Source organism: Daphnia pulicaria, unplaced genomic scaffold (assembly GCF_021234035.1).
Source record: "Daphnia pulicaria isolate SC F1-1A unplaced genomic scaffold, SC_F0-13Bv2 h1tg000057l, whole genome shotgun sequence".
NCBI classification, from domain to species: Eukaryota; Metazoa; Arthropoda; class Branchiopoda; order Diplostraca; family Daphniidae; genus Daphnia; species Daphnia pulicaria.
In genome coordinates this window covers 60,066-80,299 of record NW_025804784.1, presented here as the reverse complement: position 1 = coordinate 80,299, position 20,234 = coordinate 60,066, and the positions used below count along the sequence as shown (strand labels likewise).

The following is a 20,234-nucleotide window of genomic DNA, read 5'->3' as shown; positions in this document are numbered from 1 at the left end:
CAAATTCAATGAACAAACATTTCTGTCACTTTGAAGTGATTTTCTATTCATCCATTGGGACTGGGAGGGTAAATTTTCATTTTTGAATGTCAACGGCCATATCACGTAGAACGCACTTGGTCTCGTCAGCTCCCAGAAGTTAAGTTACGTCGAGTCCCGTTAGTACTTGGAAGGGTGACCGCTTGGGAATACGGGATGTCGTTGGCGATGGATAGTTTGTTTTCAATAACAAATTTCTTGACATTTTTTTTCAATCACGATGGTTACCAGTCCAATTTCTTAGATGAAACATTTCAATGCCTTAGAGATAGGTTCAATTCATCTATAAGAATGATTCTGGATCAATTCCATTGAGAGTTTGTCAAATTTTATCGCGTTATTAATCGTGATGGTTACCAGTCCAAATTCGTAGATCAAAAATTTCAATGACATAGGGATAGGTTCAATTCATCTATAGGAATGATTCTGGATGAATTTCATTGCGAGTTTTTCAAAGTTGATCGCGCTTTTTATTCGCGATGGTTACCAGTCCAAATTCAATGAACAAACATTTATGTCACTTTGAAGTGATTTTCTATTCATCCATTGGGACTGGGAGGGTAAATTTTCATTTTTGAATGTCAACGGCCATATCACGTAGAACGCACCTGGTCTCGTCAGCTCCCAGAAGTTAAGTTACGTCGAGTCCCGTTAGTACTTGGAAGGGTGACCGCTTTGGAATACGGGATGTCGTTGGCGATGGATAGTTTGTTTTCAATAACAAATTTCTTGGCATTTTTTTTCAATCACGATGGTTACCAGTCCAATTTCGTAGATGAAACATTTCAATGCCTTAGAGATAGGTTCAATTCATCTATAAGAATGATTCTGGATCAATTCCATTGAGAGTTTGTCAAATTTTATCGCGTTTTTTAATCGTGATGGTTACCAGTCCAAATTCGTAGATCAAAAATTTCAATGACATAGGGATAGGTTCAATTCATCTATAGGAATGATTCTGGATGAATTTCATTGCGAGTTTTTCAAAGTTGATCGCGCTTTTTATTCGCGATGGTTACCAGTCCAAATTCAATGAACAAACATTTCTGTCACTTTGAAGTGATTTTCTATTCATCCATTGGGACTGGGAGGGTAAATTTTCATTTTTGAATGTCAACGGCCATATCACGTAGAACGCACTTGGTCTCGTCAGCTCCCAGAAGTTAAGTTACGTCGAGTCCCGTTAGTACTTGGAAGGGTGACCGCTTGGGAATACGGGATGTCGTTGGCGATGGATAGTTTGTTTTCAATAACAAATTTCTTGACATTTTTTTTCAATCACGATGGTTACCAGTCCAATTTCGTAGATGAAACATTTCAATGCCTTAGAGATAGGTTCAATTCATCTATAAGAATGATTCTGGATCAATTCCATTGAGAGTTTGTCAAATTTTATCGCGTTATTAATCGTGATGGTTACCAGTCCAAATTCGTAGATCAAAAATTTCAATGACATAGGGATAGGTTCAATTCATCTATAGGAATGATTCTGGATGAATTTCATTGCGAGTTTTTCAAAGTTGATCGCGCTTTTTATTCGCGATGGTTACCAGTCAAAATTCAATGAACAAACATTTCTGTCACTTTGAAGTGATTTTCTATTCATCCATTGGGATTGGGAGGGTAAATTTTCATTTTTGAATGTCAACGGCCATATCACGTAGAACGCACCTGGTCTCGTCAGCTCCCAGAAGTTAAGTTACGTCGAGTTCCGTTAGTACTTGGAAGGGTGACCGCTTGGGAATACGGGATGTCGTTGGCGATGGATAGTTTGTTTTCAATAACAAATTTCTTGACATTTTTTTTCAATCACGATGGTTACCAGTCCAATTTCGTAGATGAAACATTTCAATGCCTTAGAGATAGGTTCAATTCATCTATAAGAATGATTCTGGATCAATTCCATTGAGAGTTTGTCAAATTTTATCGCGTTATTAATCGTGATGGTTACCAGTCCAAATTCGTAGATCAAAAATTTCAATGACATAGGGATAGGTTCAATTCATCTATAGGAATGATTCTGGATGAATTTCATTGCGAGTTTTTCAAAGTTTATCGCGCTTTTTATTCGCGATGGTTACCAGTCCAAATTCAATGAACAAACATTTCTGTCACTTTGAAGTGATTTTCTATTCATCCATTGGGACTGGGAGGGTAAATTTTCATTTTTGAATGTCAACGGCCATATCACGTAGAAAGCACCTGGTCTCGTCAGCTCCCAGAAGTTAAGTTACGTCGAGTCCCGTTAGTACTTGGAAGGGTGACCGCTTGGGAATACGGGATGTCGTTGGCGATGGATAGTTTGTTTTCAATAACAAATTTCTTGACATTTTTTTTCAATCACGATGGTTACCAGTCCAATTTCGTAGATGAAACATTTCAATGCCTTAGAGATAGGTTCAATTCATCTATAAGAATGATTCTGGATCAATTCCATTGAGAGTTTGTCAAATTTTATCGCGTTTTTCAATCGTTATGGTTACCAGTCCAAATTCGTAGATCAAAAATTTCAATGACATAGGGATAGGTTCAATTCATCTATAGGAATGATTCTGGATGAATTTCATTGCGAGTTTTTCAAAGTTGATCGCGCTTTTTATTCGCGATGGTTACCAGTCAAAATTCAATGAACAAACATTTCTGTCACTTTGAAGTGATTTTCTATTCATCCATTGGGATTGGGAGGGTAAATTTTCATTTTTGAATGTCAACGGCCATATCACGTAGAACGCACCTGGTCTCGTCAGCTCCCAGAAGTTAAGTTACGTCGAGTTCCGTTAGTACTTGGAAGGGTGACCGCTTGGGAATACGGGATGTCGTTGGCGATGGATAGTTTGTTTTCAATAACAAATTTCTTGACATTTTTTTTCAATCACGATGGTTACCAGTCCAATTTCGTAGATGAAACATTTCAATGCCTTAGAGATAGGTTCAATTCATCTATAAGAATGATTCTGGATCAATTCCATTGAGAGTTTGTCAAATTTTATCGCGTTATTAATCGTGATGGTTACCAGTCCAAATTCGTAGATCAAAAATTTCAATGACATAGGGATAGGTTCAATTCATCTATAGGAATGATTCTGGATGAATTTCATTGCGAGTTTTTCAAAGTTGATCGCGCTTTTTATTCGCGATGGTTACCAGTCCAAATTCAATGAACAAACATTTCTGTCACTTTGAAGTGATTTTCTATTCATCCATTGGGACTGGGAGGGTAAATTTTCATTTTTGAATGTCAACGGCCATATCACGTAGAAAGCACCTGGTCTCGTCAGCTCCCAGAAGTTAAGTTACGTCGAGTCCCGTTAGTACTTGGAAGGGTGACCGCTTGGGAATACGGGATGTCGTTGGCGATGGATAGTTTGTTTTCAATAACAAATTTCTTGACATTTTTTTTCAATCACGATGGTTACCAGTCCAATTTCGTAGATGAAACATTTCAATGCCTTAGAGATAGGTTCAATTCATCTATAAGAATGATTCTGGATCAATTCCATTGAGAGTTTGTCAAATTTTATCGCGTTTTTCAATCGTTATGGTTACCAGTCCAAATTCGTAGATCAAAAATTTCAATGACATAGGGATAGGTTCAATTCATCTATAGGAATGATTCTGGATGAATTTCATTGCGAGTTTTTCAAAGTTGATCGCGCTTTTTATTCGCGATGGTTACCAGTCAAAATTCAATGAACAAACATTTCTGTCACTTTGAAGTGATTTTCTATTCATCCATTGGGACTGGGAGGGTAAATTTTCATTTTTGAATGTCAACGGCCATATCACGTAGAACGCACCTGGTCTCGTCAGCTCCCAGAAGTTAAGTTACGTCGAGTCCCGTTAGTACTTGGAAGGGTGACCGCTTGGGAATACGGGATGTCGTTGGCGATGGATAGTTTGTTTTCAATAACAAATTTCTTGACATTTTTTTTCAATCACGATGGTTACCAGTCCAATTTCGTAGATGAAACATTTCAATGCCTTAGAGATAGGTTCAATTCATCTATAAGAATGATTCTGGATCAATTCCATTGAGAGTTTGTCAAATTTTATCGCGTTATTAATCGTGATGGTTACCAGTCCAAATTCGTAGATCAAAAATTTCAATGACATAGGGATAGGTTCAATTCATCTATAGGAATGATTCTGGATGAATTTCATTGCGAGTTTTTCAAAGTTGATCGCGCTTTTTATTCGCGATGGTTACCAGTCCAAATTCAATGAACAAACATTTCTGTCACTTTGAAGTGATTTTCTATTCATCCATTGGGACTGGGAGGGTAAATTTTCATTTTTGAATGTCAACGGCCATATCACGTAGAACGCACCTGGTCTCGTCAGCTCCCAGAAGTTAAGTTACGTCGAGTCCCGTTAGTACTTGGAAGGGTGACCGCTTGGGAATACGGGATGTCGTTGGCGATGGATAGTTTGTTTTCAATAACAAATTTCTTGACATTTTTTTTCAATCACGATGGTTACCAGTCCAATTTCGTAGATGAAACATTTCAATGCCTTAGAGATAGGTTCAATTCATCTATAAGAATGATTCTGGATCAATTCCATTGAGAGTTTGTCAAATTTTATCGCGTTTTTCAATCGTTATGGTTACCAGTCCAAATTCGTAGATCAAAAATTTCAATGACATAGGGATAGGTTCAATTCATCTATAGGAATGATTCTGGATGAATTTCATTGCGAGTTTTTCAAAGTTGATCGCGCTTTTTATTCGCGATGGTTACCAGTCAAAATTCAATGAACAAACATTTCTGTCACTTTGAAGTGATTTTCTATTCATCCATTGGGACTGGGAGGGTAAATTTTCATTTTTGAATGTCAACGGCCATATCACGTAGAACGCACCTGGTCTCGTCAGCTCCCAGAAGTTAAGTTACGTCGAGTCCCGTTAGTACTTGGAAGGGTGACCGCTTGGGAATACGGGATGTCGTTGGCGATGGATAGTTTGTTTTCAATAACAAATTTCTTGACATTTTTTTTCAATCACGATGGTTACCAGTCCAATTTCGTAGATGAAACATTTCAATGCCTTAGAGATAGGTTCAATTCATCTATAAGAATGATTCTGGATCAATTCCATTGAGAGTTTGTCAAATTTTATCGCGTTATTAATCGTGATGGTTACCAGTCCAAATTCGTAGATCAAAAATTTCAATGACATAGGGATAGGTTCAATTCATCTATAGGAATGATTCTGGATGAATTTCATTGCGAGTTTTTCAAAGTTGATCGCGCTTTTTATTCGCGATGGTTACCAGTCCAAATTCAATGAACAAACATTTCTGTCACTTTGAAGTGATTTTCTATTCATCCATTGGGACTGGGAGGGTAAATTTTCATTTTTGAATGTCAACGGCCATATCACGTAGAACGCACCTGGTCTCGTCAGCTCCCAGAAGTTAAGTTACGTCGAGTCCCGTTAGTACTTGGAAGGGTGACCGCTTGGGAATACGGGATGTCGTTGGCGATGGATAGTTTGTTTTCAATAACAAATTTCTTGACATTTTTTTTCAATCACGATGGTTACCAGTCCAATTTCGTAGATGAAACATTTCAATGCCTTAGAGATAGGTTCAATTCATCTATAAGAATGATTCTGGATCAATTCCATTGAGAGTTTGTCAAATTTTATCGCGTTATTAATCGTGATGGTTACCAGTCCAAATTCGTAGATCAAAAATTTCAATGACATAGGGATAGGTTCAATTCATCTATAGGAATGATTCTGGATGAATTTCATTGCGAGTTTTTCAAAGTTTATCGCGCTTTTTATTCGCGATGGTTACCAGTCCAAATTCAATGAACAAACATTTCTGTCACTTTGAAGTGATTTTCTATTCATCCATTGGGACTGGGAGGGTAAATTTTCATTTTTGAATGTCAACGGCCATATCACGTAGAACGCACTTGGTCTCGTCAGCTCCCAGAAGTTAAGTTACGTCGAGTCCCGTTAGTACTTGGAAGGGTGACCGCTTGGGAATACGGGATGTCGTTGGCGATGGATAGTTTGTTTTCAATAACAAATTTCTTGACATTTTTTTTCAATCACGATGGTTACCAGTCCAATTTCGTAGATGAAACATTTCAATGCCTTAGAGATAGGTTCAATTCATCTATAAGAATGATTCTGGATCAATTCCATTGAGAGTTTGTCAAATTTTATCGCGTTATTAATCGTGATGGTTACCAGTCCAAATTCGTAGATCAAAAATTTCAATGACATAGGGATAGGTTCAATTCATCTATAGGAATGATTCTGGATGAATTTCATTGCGAGTTTTTCAAAGTTTATCGCGCTTTTTATTCGCGATGGTTACCAGTCCAAATTCAATGAACAAACATTTCTGTCACTTTGAAGTGATTTTCTATTCATCCATTGGGACTGGGAGGGTAAATTTTCATTTTTGAATGTCAACGGCCATATCACGTAGAACGCACTTGGTCTCGTCAGCTCCCAGAAGTTAAGTTACGTCGAGTCCCGTTAGTACTTGGAAGGGTGACCGCTTGGGAATACGGGATGTCGTTGGCGATGGATAGTTTGTTTTCAATAACAAATTTCTTGACATTTTTTTTCAATCACGATGGTTACCAGTCCAATTTCTTAGATGAAACATTTCAATGCCTTAGAGATAGGTTCAATTCATCTATAAGAATGATTCTGGATCAATTCCATTGAGAGTTTGTCAAATTTTATCGCGTTATTAATCGTGATGGTTACCAGTCCAAATTCGTAGATCAAAAATTTCAATGACATAGGGATAGGTTCAATTCATCTATAGGAATGATTCTGGATGAATTTCATTGCGAGTTTTTCAAAGTTGATCGCGCTTTTTATTCGCGATGGTTACCAGTCCAAATTCAATGAACAAACATTTCTGTCACTTTGAAGTGATTTTCTATTCATCCATTGGGACTGGGAGGGTAAATTTTCATTTTTGAATGTCAACGGCCATATCACGTAGAACGCACCTGGTCTCGTCAGCTCCCAGAAGTTAAGTTACGTCGAGTCCCGTTAGTACTTGGAAGGGTGACCGCTTGGGAATACGGGATGTCGTTGGCGATGGATAGTTTGTTTTCAATAACAAATTTCTTGACATTTTTTTTCAATCACGATGGTTACCAGTCCAATTTCGTAGATGAAACATTTCAATGCCTTAGAGATAGGTTCAATTCATCTATAAGAATGATTCTGGATCAATTCCATTGAGAGTTTGTCAAATTTTATCGCGTTATTAATCGTGATGGTTACCAGTCCAAATTCGTAGATCAAAAATTTCAATGACATAGGGATAGGTTCAATTCATCTATAGGAATGATTCTGGATGAATTTCATTGCGAGTTTTTCAAAGTTTATCGCGCTTTTTATTCGCGATGGTTACCAGTCCAAATTCAATGAACAAACATTTCTGTCACTTTGAAGTGATTTTCTATTCATCCATTGGGACTGGGAGGGTAAATTTTCATTTTTGAATGTCAACGGCCATATCACGTAGAACGCACTTGGTCTCGTCAGCTCCCAGAAGTTAAGTTACGTCGAGTCCCGTTAGTACTTGGAAGGGTGACCGCTTGGGAATACGGGATGTCGTTGGCGATGGATAGTTTGTTTTCAATAACAAATTTCTTGACATTTTTTTTCAATCACGATGGTTACCAGTCCAATTTCGTAGATGAAACATTTCAATGCCTTAGAGATAGGTTCAATTCATCTATAAGAATGATTCTGGATCAATTCCATTGAGAGTTTGTCAAATTTTATCGCGTTATTAATCGTGATGGTTACCAGTCCAAATTCGTAGATCAAAAATTTCAATGACATAGGGATAGGTTCAATTCATCTATAGGAATGATTCTGGATGAATTTCATTGCGAGTTTTTCAAAGTTTATCGCGCTTTTTATTCGCGATGGTTACCAGTCCAAATTCAATGAACAAACATTTCTGTCACTTTGAAGTGATTTTCTATTCATCCATTGGGACTGGGAGGGTAAATTTTCATTTTTGAATGTCAACGGCCATATCACGTAGAACGCACTTGGTCTCGTCAGCTCCCAGAAGTTAAGTTACGTCGAGTCCCGTTAGTACTTGGAAGGGTGACCGCTTGGGAATACGGGATGTCGTTGGCGATGGATAGTTTGTTTTCAATAACAAATTTCTTGACATTTTTTTTCAATCACGATGGTTACCAGTCCAATTTCTTAGATGAAACATTTCAATGCCTTAGAGATAGGTTCAATTCATCTATAAGAATGATTCTGGATCAATTCCATTGAGAGTTTGTCAAATTTTATCGCGTTATTAATCGTGATGGTTACCAGTCCAAATTCGTAGATCAAAAATTTCAATGACATAGGGATAGGTTCAATTCATCTATAGGAATGATTCTGGATGAATTTCATTGCGAGTTTTTCAAAGTTGATCGCGCTTTTTATTCGCGATGGTTACCAGTCCAAATTCAATGAACAAACATTTCTGTCACTTTGAAGTGATTTTCTATTCATCCATTGGGACTGGGAGGGTAAATTTTTCATTTTTGAATGTCAACGGCCATATCACGTAGAACGCACTTGGTCTCGTCAGCTCCCAGAAGTTAAGTTACGTCGAGTCCCGTTAGTACTTGGAAGGGTGACCGCTTGGGAATACGGGATGTCGTTGGCGATGGATAGTTTGTTTTCAATAACAAATTTCTTGACATTTTTTTTCAATCACGATGGTTACCAGTCCAATTTCTTAGATGAAACATTTCAATGCCTTAGAGATAGGTTCAATTCATCTATAAGAATGATTCTGGATCAATTCCATTGAGAGTTTGTCAAATTTTATCGCGTTATTAATCGTGATGGTTACCAGTCCAAATTCGTAGATCAAAAATTTCAATGACATAGGGATAGGTTCAATTCATCTATAGGAATGATTCTGGATGAATTTCATTGCGAGTTTTTCAAAGTTGATCGCGCTTTTTATTCGCGATGGTTACCAGTCCAAATTCAATGAACAAACATTTCTGTCACTTTGAAGTGATTTTCTATTCATCCATTGGGACTGGGAGGGTAAATTTTCATTTTTGAATGTCAACGGCCATATCACGTAGAACGCACCTGGTCTCGTCAGCTCCCAGAAGTTAAGTTACGTCGAGTCCCGTTAGTACTTGGAAGGGTGACCGCTTTGGAATACGGGATGTCGTTGGCGATGGATAGTTTGTTTTCAATAACAAATTTCTTGGCATTTTTTTTCAATCACGATGGTTACCAGTCCAATTTCGTAGATGAAACATTTCAATGCCTTAGAGATAGGTTCAATTCATCTATAAGAATGATTCTGGATCAATTCCATTGAGAGTTTGTCAAATTTTATCGCGTTTTTTAATCGTGATGGTTACCAGTCCAAATTCGTAGATCAAAAATTTCAATGACATAGGGATAGGTTCAATTCATCTATAGGAATGATTCTGGATGAATTTCATTGCGAGTTTTTCAAAGTTGATCGCGCTTTTTATTCGCGATGGTTACCAGTCCAAATTCAATGAACAAACATTTCTGTCACTTTGAAATGATTTTCTATTCATCCATTGGGACTGGGAGGGTAAATTTTCATTTTTGAATGTCAACGGCCATATCACGTAGAACGCACCTGGTCTCGTCAGCTCCCAGAAGTTAAGTTACGTCGAGTCCCGTTAGTACTTGGAAGGGTGACCGCTTTGGAATACGGGATGTCGTTGGCGATGGATAGTTTGTTTTCAATAACAAATTTCTTGGCATTTTTTTTCAATCACGATGGTTACCAGTCCAATTTCGTAGATGAAACATTTCAATGCCTTAGAGATAGGTTCAATTCATCTATAAGAATGATTCTGGATCAATTCCATTGAGAGTTTGTCAAATTTTATCGCGTTATTAATCGTGATGGTTACCAGTCCAAATTCGTAGATCAAAAATTTCAATGACATAGGGATAGGTTCAATTCATCTATAGGAATGATTCTGGATGAATTTCATTGCGAGTTTTTCAAAGTTGATCGCGCTTTTTATTCGCGATGGTTACCAGTCAAAATTCAATGAACAAACATTTCTGTCACTTTGAAGTGATTTTCTATTCATCCATTGGGACTGGGAGGGTAAATTTTCATTTTTGAATGTCAACGGCCATATCACGTAGAACGCACCTGGTCTCGTCAGCTCCCAGAAGTTAAGTTACGTCGAGTCCCGTTAGTACTTGGAAGGGTGACCGCTTTGGAATACGGGATGTCGTTGGCGATGGATAGTTTGTTTTCAATAACAAATTTCTTGGCATTTTTTTTCAATCACGATGGTTACCAGTCCAATTTCGTAGATGAAACATTTCAATGCCTTAGAGATAGGTTCAATTCATCTATAAGAATGATTCTGGATCAATTCCATTGAGAGTTTGTCAAATTTTATCGCGTTTTTTAATCGTGATGGTTACCAGTCCAAATTCGTAGATCAAAAATTTCAATGACATAGGGATAGGTTCAATTCATCTATAGGAATGATTCTGGATGAATTTCATTGCGAGTTTTTCAAAGTTGATCGCGCTTTTTATTCGCGATGGTTACCAGTCCAAATTCAATGAACAAACATTTCTGTCACTTTGAAATGATTTTCTATTCATCCATTGGGACTGGGAGGGTAAATTTTCATTTTTGAATGTCAACGGCCATATCACGTAGAACGCACCTGGTCTCGTCAGCTCCCAGAAGTTAAGTTACGTCGAGTCCCGTTAGTACTTGGAAGGGTGACCGCTTTGGAATACGGGATGTCGTTGGCGATGGATAGTTTGTTTTCAATAACAAATTTCTTGGCATTTTTTTTCAATCACGATGGTTACCAGTCCAATTTCGTAGATGAAACATTTCAATGCCTTAGAGATAGGTTCAATTCATCTATAAGAATGATTCTGGATCAATTCCATTGAGAGTTTGTCAAATTTTATCGCGTTATTAATCGTGATGGTTACCAGTCCAAATTCGTAGATCAAAAATTTCAATGACATAGGGATAGGTTCAATTCATCTATAGGAATGATTCTGGATGAATTTCATTGCGAGTTTTTCAAAGTTGATCGCGCTTTTTATTCGCGATGGTTACCAGTCAAAATTCAATGAACAAACATTTCTGTCACTTTGAAGTGATTTTCTATTCATCCATTGGGACTGGGAGGGTAAATTTTCATTTTTGAATGTCAACGGCCATATCACGTAGAACGCACCTGGTCTCGTCAGCTCCCAGAAGTTAAGTTACGTCGAGTCCCGTTAGTACTTGGAAGGGTGACCGCTTTGGAATACGGGATGTCGTTGGCGATGGATAGTTTGTTTTCAATAACAAATTTCTTGGCATTTTTTTTCAATCACGATGGTTACCAGTCCAATTTCGTAGATGAAACATTTCAATGCCTTAGAGATAGGTTCAATTCATCTATAAGAATGATTCTGGATCAATTCCATTGAGAGTTTGTCAAATTTTATCGCGTTTTTTAATCGTGATGGTTACCAGTCCAAATTCGTAGATCAAAAATTTCAATGACATAGGGATAGGTTCAATTCATCTATAGGAATGATTCTGGATGAATTTCATTGCGAGTTTTTCAAAGTTGATCGCGCTTTTTATTCGCGATGGTTACCAGTCCAAATTCAATGAACAAACATTTCTGTCACTTTGAAGTGATTTTCTATTCATCCATTGGGACTGGGAGGGTAAATTTTCATTTTTGAATGTCAACGGCCATATCACGTAGAACGCACCTGGTCTCGTCAGCTCCCAGAAGTTAAGTAACGTCGAGTTCCGTTAGTACTTGGAAGGGTGACCGCTTGGGAATACGGGATGTCGTTGGCGATGGATAGTTTGTTTTCAATAACAAATTTCTTGAAATTTTTTTTCAATCACGATGGTTACCAGTCCAATTTCGTAGATGAAACATTTCAATGCCTTAGAGATAGGTTCAATTCATCTATAAGAATGATTCTGGATCAATTCCATTGAGAGTTTGTCAAATTTTATCGCGTTATTAATCGTGATGGTTACCAGTCCAAATTCGTAGATCAAAAATTTCAATGACATAGGGATAGGTTCAATTCATCTATAGGAATGATTCTGGATGAATTTCATTGCGAGTTTTTCAAAGTTGATCGCGCTTTTTATTCGCGATGGTTACCAGTCCAAATTCAATGAACAAACATTTCTGTCACTTTGAAGTGATTTTCTATTCATCCATTGGGACTGGGAGGGTAAATTTTCATTTTTGAATGTCAACGGCCATATCACGTAGAACGCACTTGGTCTCGTCAGCTCCCAGAAGTTAAGTTACGTCGAGTCCCGTTAGTACTTGGAAGGGTGACCGCTTGGGAATACGGGATGTCGTTGGCGATGGATAGTTTGTTTTCAATAACAAATTTCTTGACATTTTTTTTCAATCACGATGGTTACCAGTCCAATTTCTTAGATGAAACATTTCAATGCCTTAGAGATAGGTTCAATTCATCTATAAGAATGATTCTGGATCAATTCCATTGAGAGTTTGTCAAATTTTATCGCGTTATTAATCGTGATGGTTACCAGTCCAAATTCGTAGATCAAAAATTTCAATGACATAGGGATAGGTTCAATTCATCTATAGGAATGATTCTGGATGAATTTCATTGCGAGTTTTTCAAAGTTGATCGCGCTTTTTATTCGCGATGGTTACCAGTCAAAATTCAATGAACAAACATTTCTGTCACTTTGAAGTGATTTTCTATTCATCCATTGGGACTGGGAGGGTAAATTTTCATTTTTGAATGTCAACGGCCATATCACGTAGAACGCACCTGGTCTCGTCAGCTCCCAGAAGTTAAGTTACGTCGAGTCCCGTTAGTACTTGGAAGGGTGACCGCTTTGGAATACGGGATGTCGTTGGCGATGGATAGTTTGTTTTCAATAACAAATTTCTTGGCATTTTTTTTCAATCACGATGGTTACCAGTCCAATTTCGTAGATGAAACATTTCAATGCCTTAGAGATAGGTTCAATTCATCTATAAGAATGATTCTGGATCAATTCCATTGAGAGTTTGTCAAATTTTATCGCGTTTTTTAATCGTGATGGTTACCAGTCCAAATTCGTAGATCAAAAATTTCAATGACATAGGGATAGGTTCAATTCATCTATAGGAATGATTCTGGATGAATTTCATTGCGAGTTTTTCAAAGTTGATCGCGCTTTTTATTCGCGATGGTTACCAGTCCAAATTCAATGAACAAACATTTCTGTCACTTTGAAGTGATTTTCTATTCATCCATTGGGACTGGGAGGGTAAATTTTCATTTTTGAATGTCAACGGCCATATCACGTAGAACGCACTTGGTCTCGTCAGCTCCCAGAAGTTAAGTTACGTCGAGTCCCGTTAGTACTTGGAAGGGTGACCGCTTGGGAATACGGGATGTCGTTGGCGATGGATAGTTTGTTTTCAATAACAAATTTCTTGACATTTTTTTTCAATCACGATGGTTACCAGTCCAATTTCGTAGATGAAACATTTCAATGCCTTAGAGATAGGTTCAATTCATCTATAAGAATGATTCTGGATCAATTCCATTGAGAGTTTGTCAAATTTTATCGCGTTATTAATCGTGATGGTTACCAGTCCAAATTCGTAGATCAAAAATTTCAATGACATAGGGATAGGTTCAATTCATCAATAGGAATGATTCTGGATGAATTTCATTGCGAGTTTTTCAAAGTTGATCGCGCTTTTTATTCGCGATGGTTACCAGTCCAAATTCAATGAACAAACATTTCTGTCACTTTGAAGTGATTTTCTATTCATCCATTGGGACTGGGAGGGTAAATTTTCATTTTTGAATGTCAACGGCCATATCACGTAGAACGCACCTGGTCTCGTCAGCTCCCAGAAGTTAAGTAACGTCGAGTCCCGTTAGTACTTGGAAGGGTGACCGCTTGGGAATACGGGATGTCGTTGGCGATGGATAGTTTGTTTTCAATAACAAATTTCTTGAAATTTTTTTTCAATCACGATGGTTACCATTCCAATTTCGTAGATGAAACATTTCAATGCCTTAGAGATAGGTTCAATTCATCTATAAGAATGATTCTGGATCAATTCCATTGAGAGTTTGTCAAATTTTATCGCGTTATTAATCGTGATGGTTACCAGTCCAAATTCGTAGATCAAAAATTTCAATGACATAGGGATAGGTTCAATTCATCTATAGGAATGATTCTGGATGAATTTCATTGCGAGTTTTTCAAAGTTGATCGCGCTTTTTATTCGCGATGGTTACCAGTCCAAATTCAATGAACAAACATTTCTGTCACTTTGAAGTGATTTTCTATTCATCCATTGGGACTGGGAGGGTAAATTTTCATTTTTGAATGTCAACGGCCATATCACGTAGAACGCACCTGGTCTCGTCAGCTCCCAGAAGTTAAGTAACGTCGAGTCCCGTTAGTACTTGGAAGGGTGACCGCTTGGGAATACGGGATGTCGTTGGCGATGGATAGTTTGTTTTCAATAACAAATTTCTTGAAATTTTTTTTCAATCACGATGGTTACCAGTCCAATTTCGTAGATGAAACATTTCAATGCCTTAGAGATAGGTTCAATTCATCTATAAGAATGATTCTGGATCAATTCCATTGAGAGTTTGTCAAATTTTATCGCGTTATTAATCGTGATGGTTACCAGTCCAAATTCGTAGATCAAAAATTTCAATGACATAGGGATAGGTTCAATTCATCTATAGGAATGATTCTGGATGAATTTCATTGCGAGTTTTTCAAAGTTGATCGCGCTTTTTATTCGCGATGGTTACCAGTCCAAATTCAATGAACAAACATTTCTGTCACTTTGAAGTGATTTTCTATTCATCCATTGGGACTGGGAGGGTAAATTTTCATTTTTGAATGTCAACGGCCATATCACGTAGAACGCACCTGGTCTCGTCAGCTCCCAGAAGTTAAGTAACGTCGAGTCCCGTTAGTACTTGGAAGGGTGACCGCTTGGGAATACGGGATGTCGTTGGCGATGGATAGTTTGTTTTCAATAACAAATTTCTTGACATTTTTTTTCAATCACGATGGTTACCAGTCCAATTTCGTAGATGAAACATTTCAATGCCTTAGAGATAGGTTCAATTCATCTATAAGAATGATTCTGGATCAATTCCATTGAGAGTTTGTCAAATTTTATCGCGTTATTAATCGTGATGGTTACCAGTCCAAATTCGTAGATCAAAAATTTCAATGACATAGGGATAGGTTCAATTCATCTATAGGAATGATTCTGGATGAATTTCATTGCGAGTTTTTCAAAGTTGATCGCGCTTTTTATTCGCGATGGTTACCAGTCCAAATTCAATGAACAAACATTTCTGTCACTTTGAAGTGATTTTCTATTCATCCATTGGGACTGGGAGGGTAAATTTTCATTTTTGAATGTCAACGGCCATATCACGTAGAACGCACCTGGTCTCGTCAGCTCCCAGAAGTTAAGTAACGTCGAGTCCCGTTAGTACTTGGAAGGGTGACCGCTTGGGAATACGGGATGTCGTTGGCGATGGATAGTTTGTTTTCAATAACAAATTTCTTGAAATTTTTTTTCAATCACGATGGTTACCAGTCCAATTTCGTAGATGAAACATTTCAATGCCTTAGAGATAGGTTCAATTCATCTATAAGAATGATTCTGGATCAATTCCATTGAGAGTTTGTCAAATTTTATCGCGTTATTAATCGTGATGGTTACCAGTCCAAATTCGTAGATCAAAAATTTCAATGACATAGGGATAGGTTCAATTCATCTATAGGAATGATTCTGGATGAATTTCATTGCGAGTTTTTCAAAGTTGATCGCGCTTTTTATTCGCGATGGTTACCAGTCCAAATTCAATGAACAAACATTTCTGTCACTTTGAAGTGATTTTCTATTCATCCATTGGGACTGGGAGGGTAAATTTTCATTTTTGAATGTCAACGGCCATATCACGTAGAACGCACCTGGTCTCGTCAGCTCCCAGAAGTTAAGTAACGTCGAGTCCCGTTAGTACTTGGAAGGGTGACCGCTTGGGAATACGGGATGTCGTTGGCGATGGATAGTTTGTTTTCAATAACAAATTTCTTGACATTTTTTTTCAATCACGATGGTTACCAGTCCAATTTCGTAGATGAAACATTTCAATGCCTTAGAGATAGGTTCAATTCATCTATAAGAATGATTCTGGATCAATTCCATTGAGAGTTTGTCAAATTTTATCGCGTTATTAATCGTGATGGTTACCAGTCCAAATTCGTAGATCAAAAATTTCAATGACATAGGGATAGGTTCAATTCATCTATAGGAATGATTCTGGATGAATTTCATTGCGAGTTTTTCAAAGTTGATCGCGCTTTTTATTCGCGATGGTTACCAGTCCAAATTCAATGAACAAACATTTCTGTCACTTTGAAGTGATTTTCTATTCATCCATTGGGACTGGGAGGGTAAATTTTCATTTTTGAATGTCAACGGCCATATCACGTAGAACGCACTTGGTCTCGTCAGCTCCCAGAAGTTAAGTTACGTCGAGTCCCGTTAGTACTTGGAAGGGTGACCGCTTGGGAATACGGGATGTCGTTGGCGATGGATAGTTTGTTTTCAATAACAAATTTCTTGACATTTTTTTTCAATCACGATGGTTACCAGTCCAATTTCTTAGATGAAACATTTCAATGCCTTAGAGATAGGTTCAATTCATCTATAAGAATGATTCTGGATCAATTCCATTGAGAGTTTGTCAAATTTTATCGCGTTATTAATCGTGATGGTTACCAGTCCAAATTCGTAGATCAAAAATTTCAATGACATAGGGATAGGTTCAATTCATCTATAGGAATGATTCTGGATGAATTTCATTGCGAGTTTTTCAAAGTTGATCGCGCTTTTTATTCGCGATGGTTACCAGTCCAAATTCAATGAACAAACATTTCTGTCACTTTGAAGTGATTTTCTATTCATCCATTGGGACTGGGAGGGTAAATTTTCATTTTTGAATGTCAACGGCCATATCACGTAGAACGCACCTGGTCTCGTCAGCTCCCAGAAGTTAAGTAACGTCGAGTCCCGTTAGTACTTGGAAGGGTGACCGCTTGGGAATACGGGATGTCGTTGGCGATGGATAGTTTGTTTTCAATAACAAATTTCTTGACATTTTTTTTCAATCACGATGGTTACCAGTCCAATTTCGTAGATGAAACATTTCAATGCCTTAGAGATAGGTTCAATTCATCTATAAGAATGATTCTGGATCAATTCCATTGAGAGTTTGTCAAATTTTATCGCGTTATTAATCGTGATGGTTACCAGTCCAAATTCGTAGATCAAAAATTTCAATGACATAGGGATAGGTTCAATTCATCTATAGGAATGATTCTGGATGAATTTCATTGCGAGTTTTTCAAAGTTGATCGCGCTTTTTATTCGCGATGGTTACCAGTCCAAATTCAATGAACAAACATTTCTGTCACTTTGAAGTGATTTTCTATTCATCCATTGGGACTGGGAGGGTAAATTTTCATTTTTGAATGTCAACGGCCATATCACGTAGAACGCACTTGGTCTCGTCAGCTCCCAGAAGTTAAGTTACGTCGAGTCCCGTTAGTACTTGGAAGGGTGACCGCTTGGGAATACGGGATGTCGTTGGCGATGGATAGTTTGTTTTCAATAACAAATTTCTTGACATTTTTTTTCAATCACGATGGTTACCAGTCCAATTTCTTAGATGAAACATTTCAATGCCTTAGAGATAGGTTCAATTCATCTATAAGAATGATTCTGGATCAATTCCATTGAGAGTTTGTCAAATTTTATCGCGTTATTAATCGTGATGGTTACCAGTCCAAATTCGTAGATCAAAAATTTCAATGACATAGGGATAGGTTCAATTCATCTATAGGAATGATTCTGGATGAATTTCATTGCGAGTTTTTCAAAGTTGATCGCGCTTTTTATTCGCGATGGTTACCAGTCCAAATTCAATGAACAAACATTTCTGTCACTTTGAAGTGATTTTCTATTCATCCATTGGGACTGGGAGGGTAAATTTTCATTTTTGAATGTCAACGGCCATATCACGTAGAACGCACCTGGTCTCGTCAGCTCCCAGAAGTTAAGTAACGTCGAGTCCCGTTAGTACTTGGAAGGGTGACCGCTTGGGAATACGGGATGTCGTTGGCGATGGATAGTTTGTTTTCAATAACAAATTTCTTGAAATTTTTTTTCAATCACGATGGTTACCAGTCCAATTTCGTAGATGAAACATTTCAATGCCTTAGAGATAGGTTCAATTCATCTATAAGAATGATTCTGGATCAATTCCATTGAGAGTTTGTCAAATTTTATCGCGTTATTAATCGTGATGGTTACCAGTCCAAATTCGTAGATCAAAAATTTCAATGACATAGGGATAGGTTCAATTCATCTATAGGAATGATTCTGGATGAATTTCATTGCGAGTTTTTCAAAGTTGATCGCGCTTTTTATTCGCGATGGTTACCAGTCCAAATTCAATGAACAAACATTTCTGTCACTTTGAAGTGATTTTCTATTCATCCATTGGGACTGGGAGGGTAAATTTTCATTTTTGAATGTCAACGGCCATATCACGTAGAACGCACCTGGTCTCGTCAGCTCCCAGAAGTTAAGTTACGTCGAGTCCCGTTAGTACTTGGAAGGGTGACCGCTTGGGAATACGGGATGTCGTTGGCGATGAATAGTTTGTTTTCAATAACAAATTTCTTGACATTTTTTTTCAATCACGATGGTTACCAGTCCAATTTCGTAGATGAAACATTTCAATGCCTTAGAGATAGGTTCAATTCATCTATAAGAATTATTCTGGATCAATTCCATTGAGAGTTTGTCAAATTTTATCGCGTTATTAATCGTGATGGTTACCAGTCCAAATTCGTAGATCAAAAATTTCAATGACATAGGGATAGGTTCAATTCATCTATAGGAATGATTCTGGATGAATTTCATTGCGAGTTTTTCAAAGTTGATCGCGCTTTTTATTCGCGATGGTTACCAGTCCAAATTCAATGAACAAACATTTCTGTCACTTTGAAGTGATTTTCTATTCATCCATTGGGACTGGGAGGGTAAATTTTCATTTTTGAATGTCAACGGCCATATCACGTAGAACGCACCTGGTCTCGTCAGCTCCCAGAAGTTAAGTTACGTCGAGTCCCGTTAGTACTTGGAAGGGTGACCGCTTGGGAATACGGGATGTCGTTGGCGATGAATAGTTTGTTTTCAATAACAAATTTCTTGACATTTTTTTTCAATCACGATGGTTACCAGTCCAATTTCGTAGATGAAACATTTCAATGCCTTAGAGATAGGTTCAATTCATCTATAAGAATTATTCTGGATCAATTCCATTGAGAGTTTGTCAAATTTTATCGCGTTATTAATCGTGATGGTTACCAGTCCAAATTCGTAGATCAAAAATTTCAATGACATAGGGATAGGTTCAATTCATCTATAGGAATGATTCTGGATGAATTTCATTGCGAGTTTTTCAAAGTTGATCGCGCTTTTTATTCGCGATGGTTACCAGTCCAAATTCAATGAACAAACATTTCTGTCACTTTGAAGTGATTTTCTATTCATCCATTGGGACTGGGAGGGTAAATTTTCATTTTTGAATGTCAACGGCCATATCACGTAGAACGCACCTGGTCTCGTCAGCTCCCAGAAGTTAAGTTACGTCGAGTCCCGTTAGTACTTGGAAGGGTGACCGCTTGGGAATACGGGATGTCGTTGGCGATGAATAGTTTGTTTTCAATAAAAAATTTCTTGAAATTTTTTTTCAATAACGATGGTTACCAGTCCAATTTCGTAGATGAAACATTTCAATGCCTTAGAGATAGGTTCAATTCATCTATAAGAATGATTCTGGATCAATTCCATTGAGAGTTTGTCAAATTTTATCGCGTTTTTTAATCGTGATGGTTACCAGTCCAAATTCGTAGATCAAAAATTTCAATGACATAGGGATAGGTTCAATTCATCTATAGGAATGATTCTGGATGAATTTCATTGCGAGTTTTTCAAAGTTGATCGCGCTTTTTATTCGCGATGGTTACCAGTCCAAATTCAATGAACAAACATTTCTGTCACTTTGAAGTGATTTTCTA

General features: G+C 37.5%; 2 non-coding genes and 36 pseudogenes across 2 annotated transcripts; all 38 read left to right on the top strand.

Annotated features, from left to right (window-relative positions):
• The first annotated feature begins 88 nt into the window (after positions 1–88).
• LOC124317547 lies at positions 89–207 on the top strand (annotated as a pseudogene).
• A 412-nt stretch (positions 208–619) lies between these two features.
• Positions 620–738, top strand: LOC124316888 (annotated as a pseudogene).
• A 413-nt stretch (positions 739–1,151) lies between these two features.
• Positions 1,152–1,270, top strand: LOC124317546 (annotated as a pseudogene).
• Positions 1,271–1,682: 412 nt separating this feature from the next.
• Positions 1,683–1,801, top strand: LOC124316878 (annotated as a pseudogene).
• Positions 1,802–2,213: 412 nt separating this feature from the next.
• On the top strand, positions 2,214–2,332 carry LOC124317189. The gene has a single exon (XR_006912077.1). It is a non-coding gene; the product is annotated as a 5S ribosomal RNA (ribosomal RNA).
• A 413-nt stretch (positions 2,333–2,745) lies between these two features.
• Positions 2,746–2,864, top strand: LOC124316876 (annotated as a pseudogene).
• Positions 2,865–3,276: 412 nt separating this feature from the next.
• LOC124316871 lies at positions 3,277–3,395 on the top strand. The gene has a single exon (XR_006912054.1). It is a non-coding gene; the product is annotated as a 5S ribosomal RNA (ribosomal RNA).
• A 413-nt stretch (positions 3,396–3,808) lies between these two features.
• LOC124317139 lies at positions 3,809–3,927 on the top strand (annotated as a pseudogene).
• Positions 3,928–4,339: 412 nt separating this feature from the next.
• LOC124317138 lies at positions 4,340–4,458 on the top strand (annotated as a pseudogene).
• A 413-nt stretch (positions 4,459–4,871) lies between these two features.
• LOC124317137 lies at positions 4,872–4,990 on the top strand (annotated as a pseudogene).
• A 412-nt stretch (positions 4,991–5,402) lies between these two features.
• On the top strand, positions 5,403–5,521 carry LOC124317135 (annotated as a pseudogene).
• Positions 5,522–5,933: 412 nt separating this feature from the next.
• LOC124317544 lies at positions 5,934–6,052 on the top strand (annotated as a pseudogene).
• Positions 6,053–6,464: 412 nt separating this feature from the next.
• On the top strand, positions 6,465–6,583 carry LOC124317543 (annotated as a pseudogene).
• A 412-nt stretch (positions 6,584–6,995) lies between these two features.
• Positions 6,996–7,114, top strand: LOC124317134 (annotated as a pseudogene).
• Positions 7,115–7,526: 412 nt separating this feature from the next.
• Positions 7,527–7,645, top strand: LOC124317542 (annotated as a pseudogene).
• Positions 7,646–8,057: 412 nt separating this feature from the next.
• Positions 8,058–8,176, top strand: LOC124317541 (annotated as a pseudogene).
• Positions 8,177–8,589: 413 nt separating this feature from the next.
• Positions 8,590–8,708, top strand: LOC124317540 (annotated as a pseudogene).
• A 412-nt stretch (positions 8,709–9,120) lies between these two features.
• Positions 9,121–9,239, top strand: LOC124316887 (annotated as a pseudogene).
• A 413-nt stretch (positions 9,240–9,652) lies between these two features.
• Positions 9,653–9,771, top strand: LOC124316886 (annotated as a pseudogene).
• A 412-nt stretch (positions 9,772–10,183) lies between these two features.
• On the top strand, positions 10,184–10,302 carry LOC124316885 (annotated as a pseudogene).
• A 413-nt stretch (positions 10,303–10,715) lies between these two features.
• On the top strand, positions 10,716–10,834 carry LOC124316884 (annotated as a pseudogene).
• Positions 10,835–11,246: 412 nt separating this feature from the next.
• Positions 11,247–11,365, top strand: LOC124316883 (annotated as a pseudogene).
• Positions 11,366–11,778: 413 nt separating this feature from the next.
• On the top strand, positions 11,779–11,897 carry LOC124317034 (annotated as a pseudogene).
• A 412-nt stretch (positions 11,898–12,309) lies between these two features.
• Positions 12,310–12,428, top strand: LOC124317538 (annotated as a pseudogene).
• Positions 12,429–12,840: 412 nt separating this feature from the next.
• Positions 12,841–12,959, top strand: LOC124316881 (annotated as a pseudogene).
• A 413-nt stretch (positions 12,960–13,372) lies between these two features.
• On the top strand, positions 13,373–13,491 carry LOC124317537 (annotated as a pseudogene).
• Positions 13,492–13,903: 412 nt separating this feature from the next.
• On the top strand, positions 13,904–14,022 carry LOC124316910 (annotated as a pseudogene).
• Positions 14,023–14,434: 412 nt separating this feature from the next.
• LOC124316909 lies at positions 14,435–14,553 on the top strand (annotated as a pseudogene).
• A 412-nt stretch (positions 14,554–14,965) lies between these two features.
• Positions 14,966–15,084, top strand: LOC124316908 (annotated as a pseudogene).
• Positions 15,085–15,496: 412 nt separating this feature from the next.
• LOC124316907 lies at positions 15,497–15,615 on the top strand (annotated as a pseudogene).
• Positions 15,616–16,027: 412 nt separating this feature from the next.
• On the top strand, positions 16,028–16,146 carry LOC124316906 (annotated as a pseudogene).
• Positions 16,147–16,558: 412 nt separating this feature from the next.
• LOC124317536 lies at positions 16,559–16,677 on the top strand (annotated as a pseudogene).
• Positions 16,678–17,089: 412 nt separating this feature from the next.
• On the top strand, positions 17,090–17,208 carry LOC124316905 (annotated as a pseudogene).
• Positions 17,209–17,620: 412 nt separating this feature from the next.
• On the top strand, positions 17,621–17,739 carry LOC124317535 (annotated as a pseudogene).
• Positions 17,740–18,151: 412 nt separating this feature from the next.
• Positions 18,152–18,270, top strand: LOC124316903 (annotated as a pseudogene).
• A 412-nt stretch (positions 18,271–18,682) lies between these two features.
• LOC124317133 lies at positions 18,683–18,801 on the top strand (annotated as a pseudogene).
• Positions 18,802–19,213: 412 nt separating this feature from the next.
• Positions 19,214–19,332, top strand: LOC124317132 (annotated as a pseudogene).
• A 412-nt stretch (positions 19,333–19,744) lies between these two features.
• Positions 19,745–19,863, top strand: LOC124317131 (annotated as a pseudogene).
• The last annotated feature ends 371 nt before the right edge of the window (positions 19,864–20,234 follow it).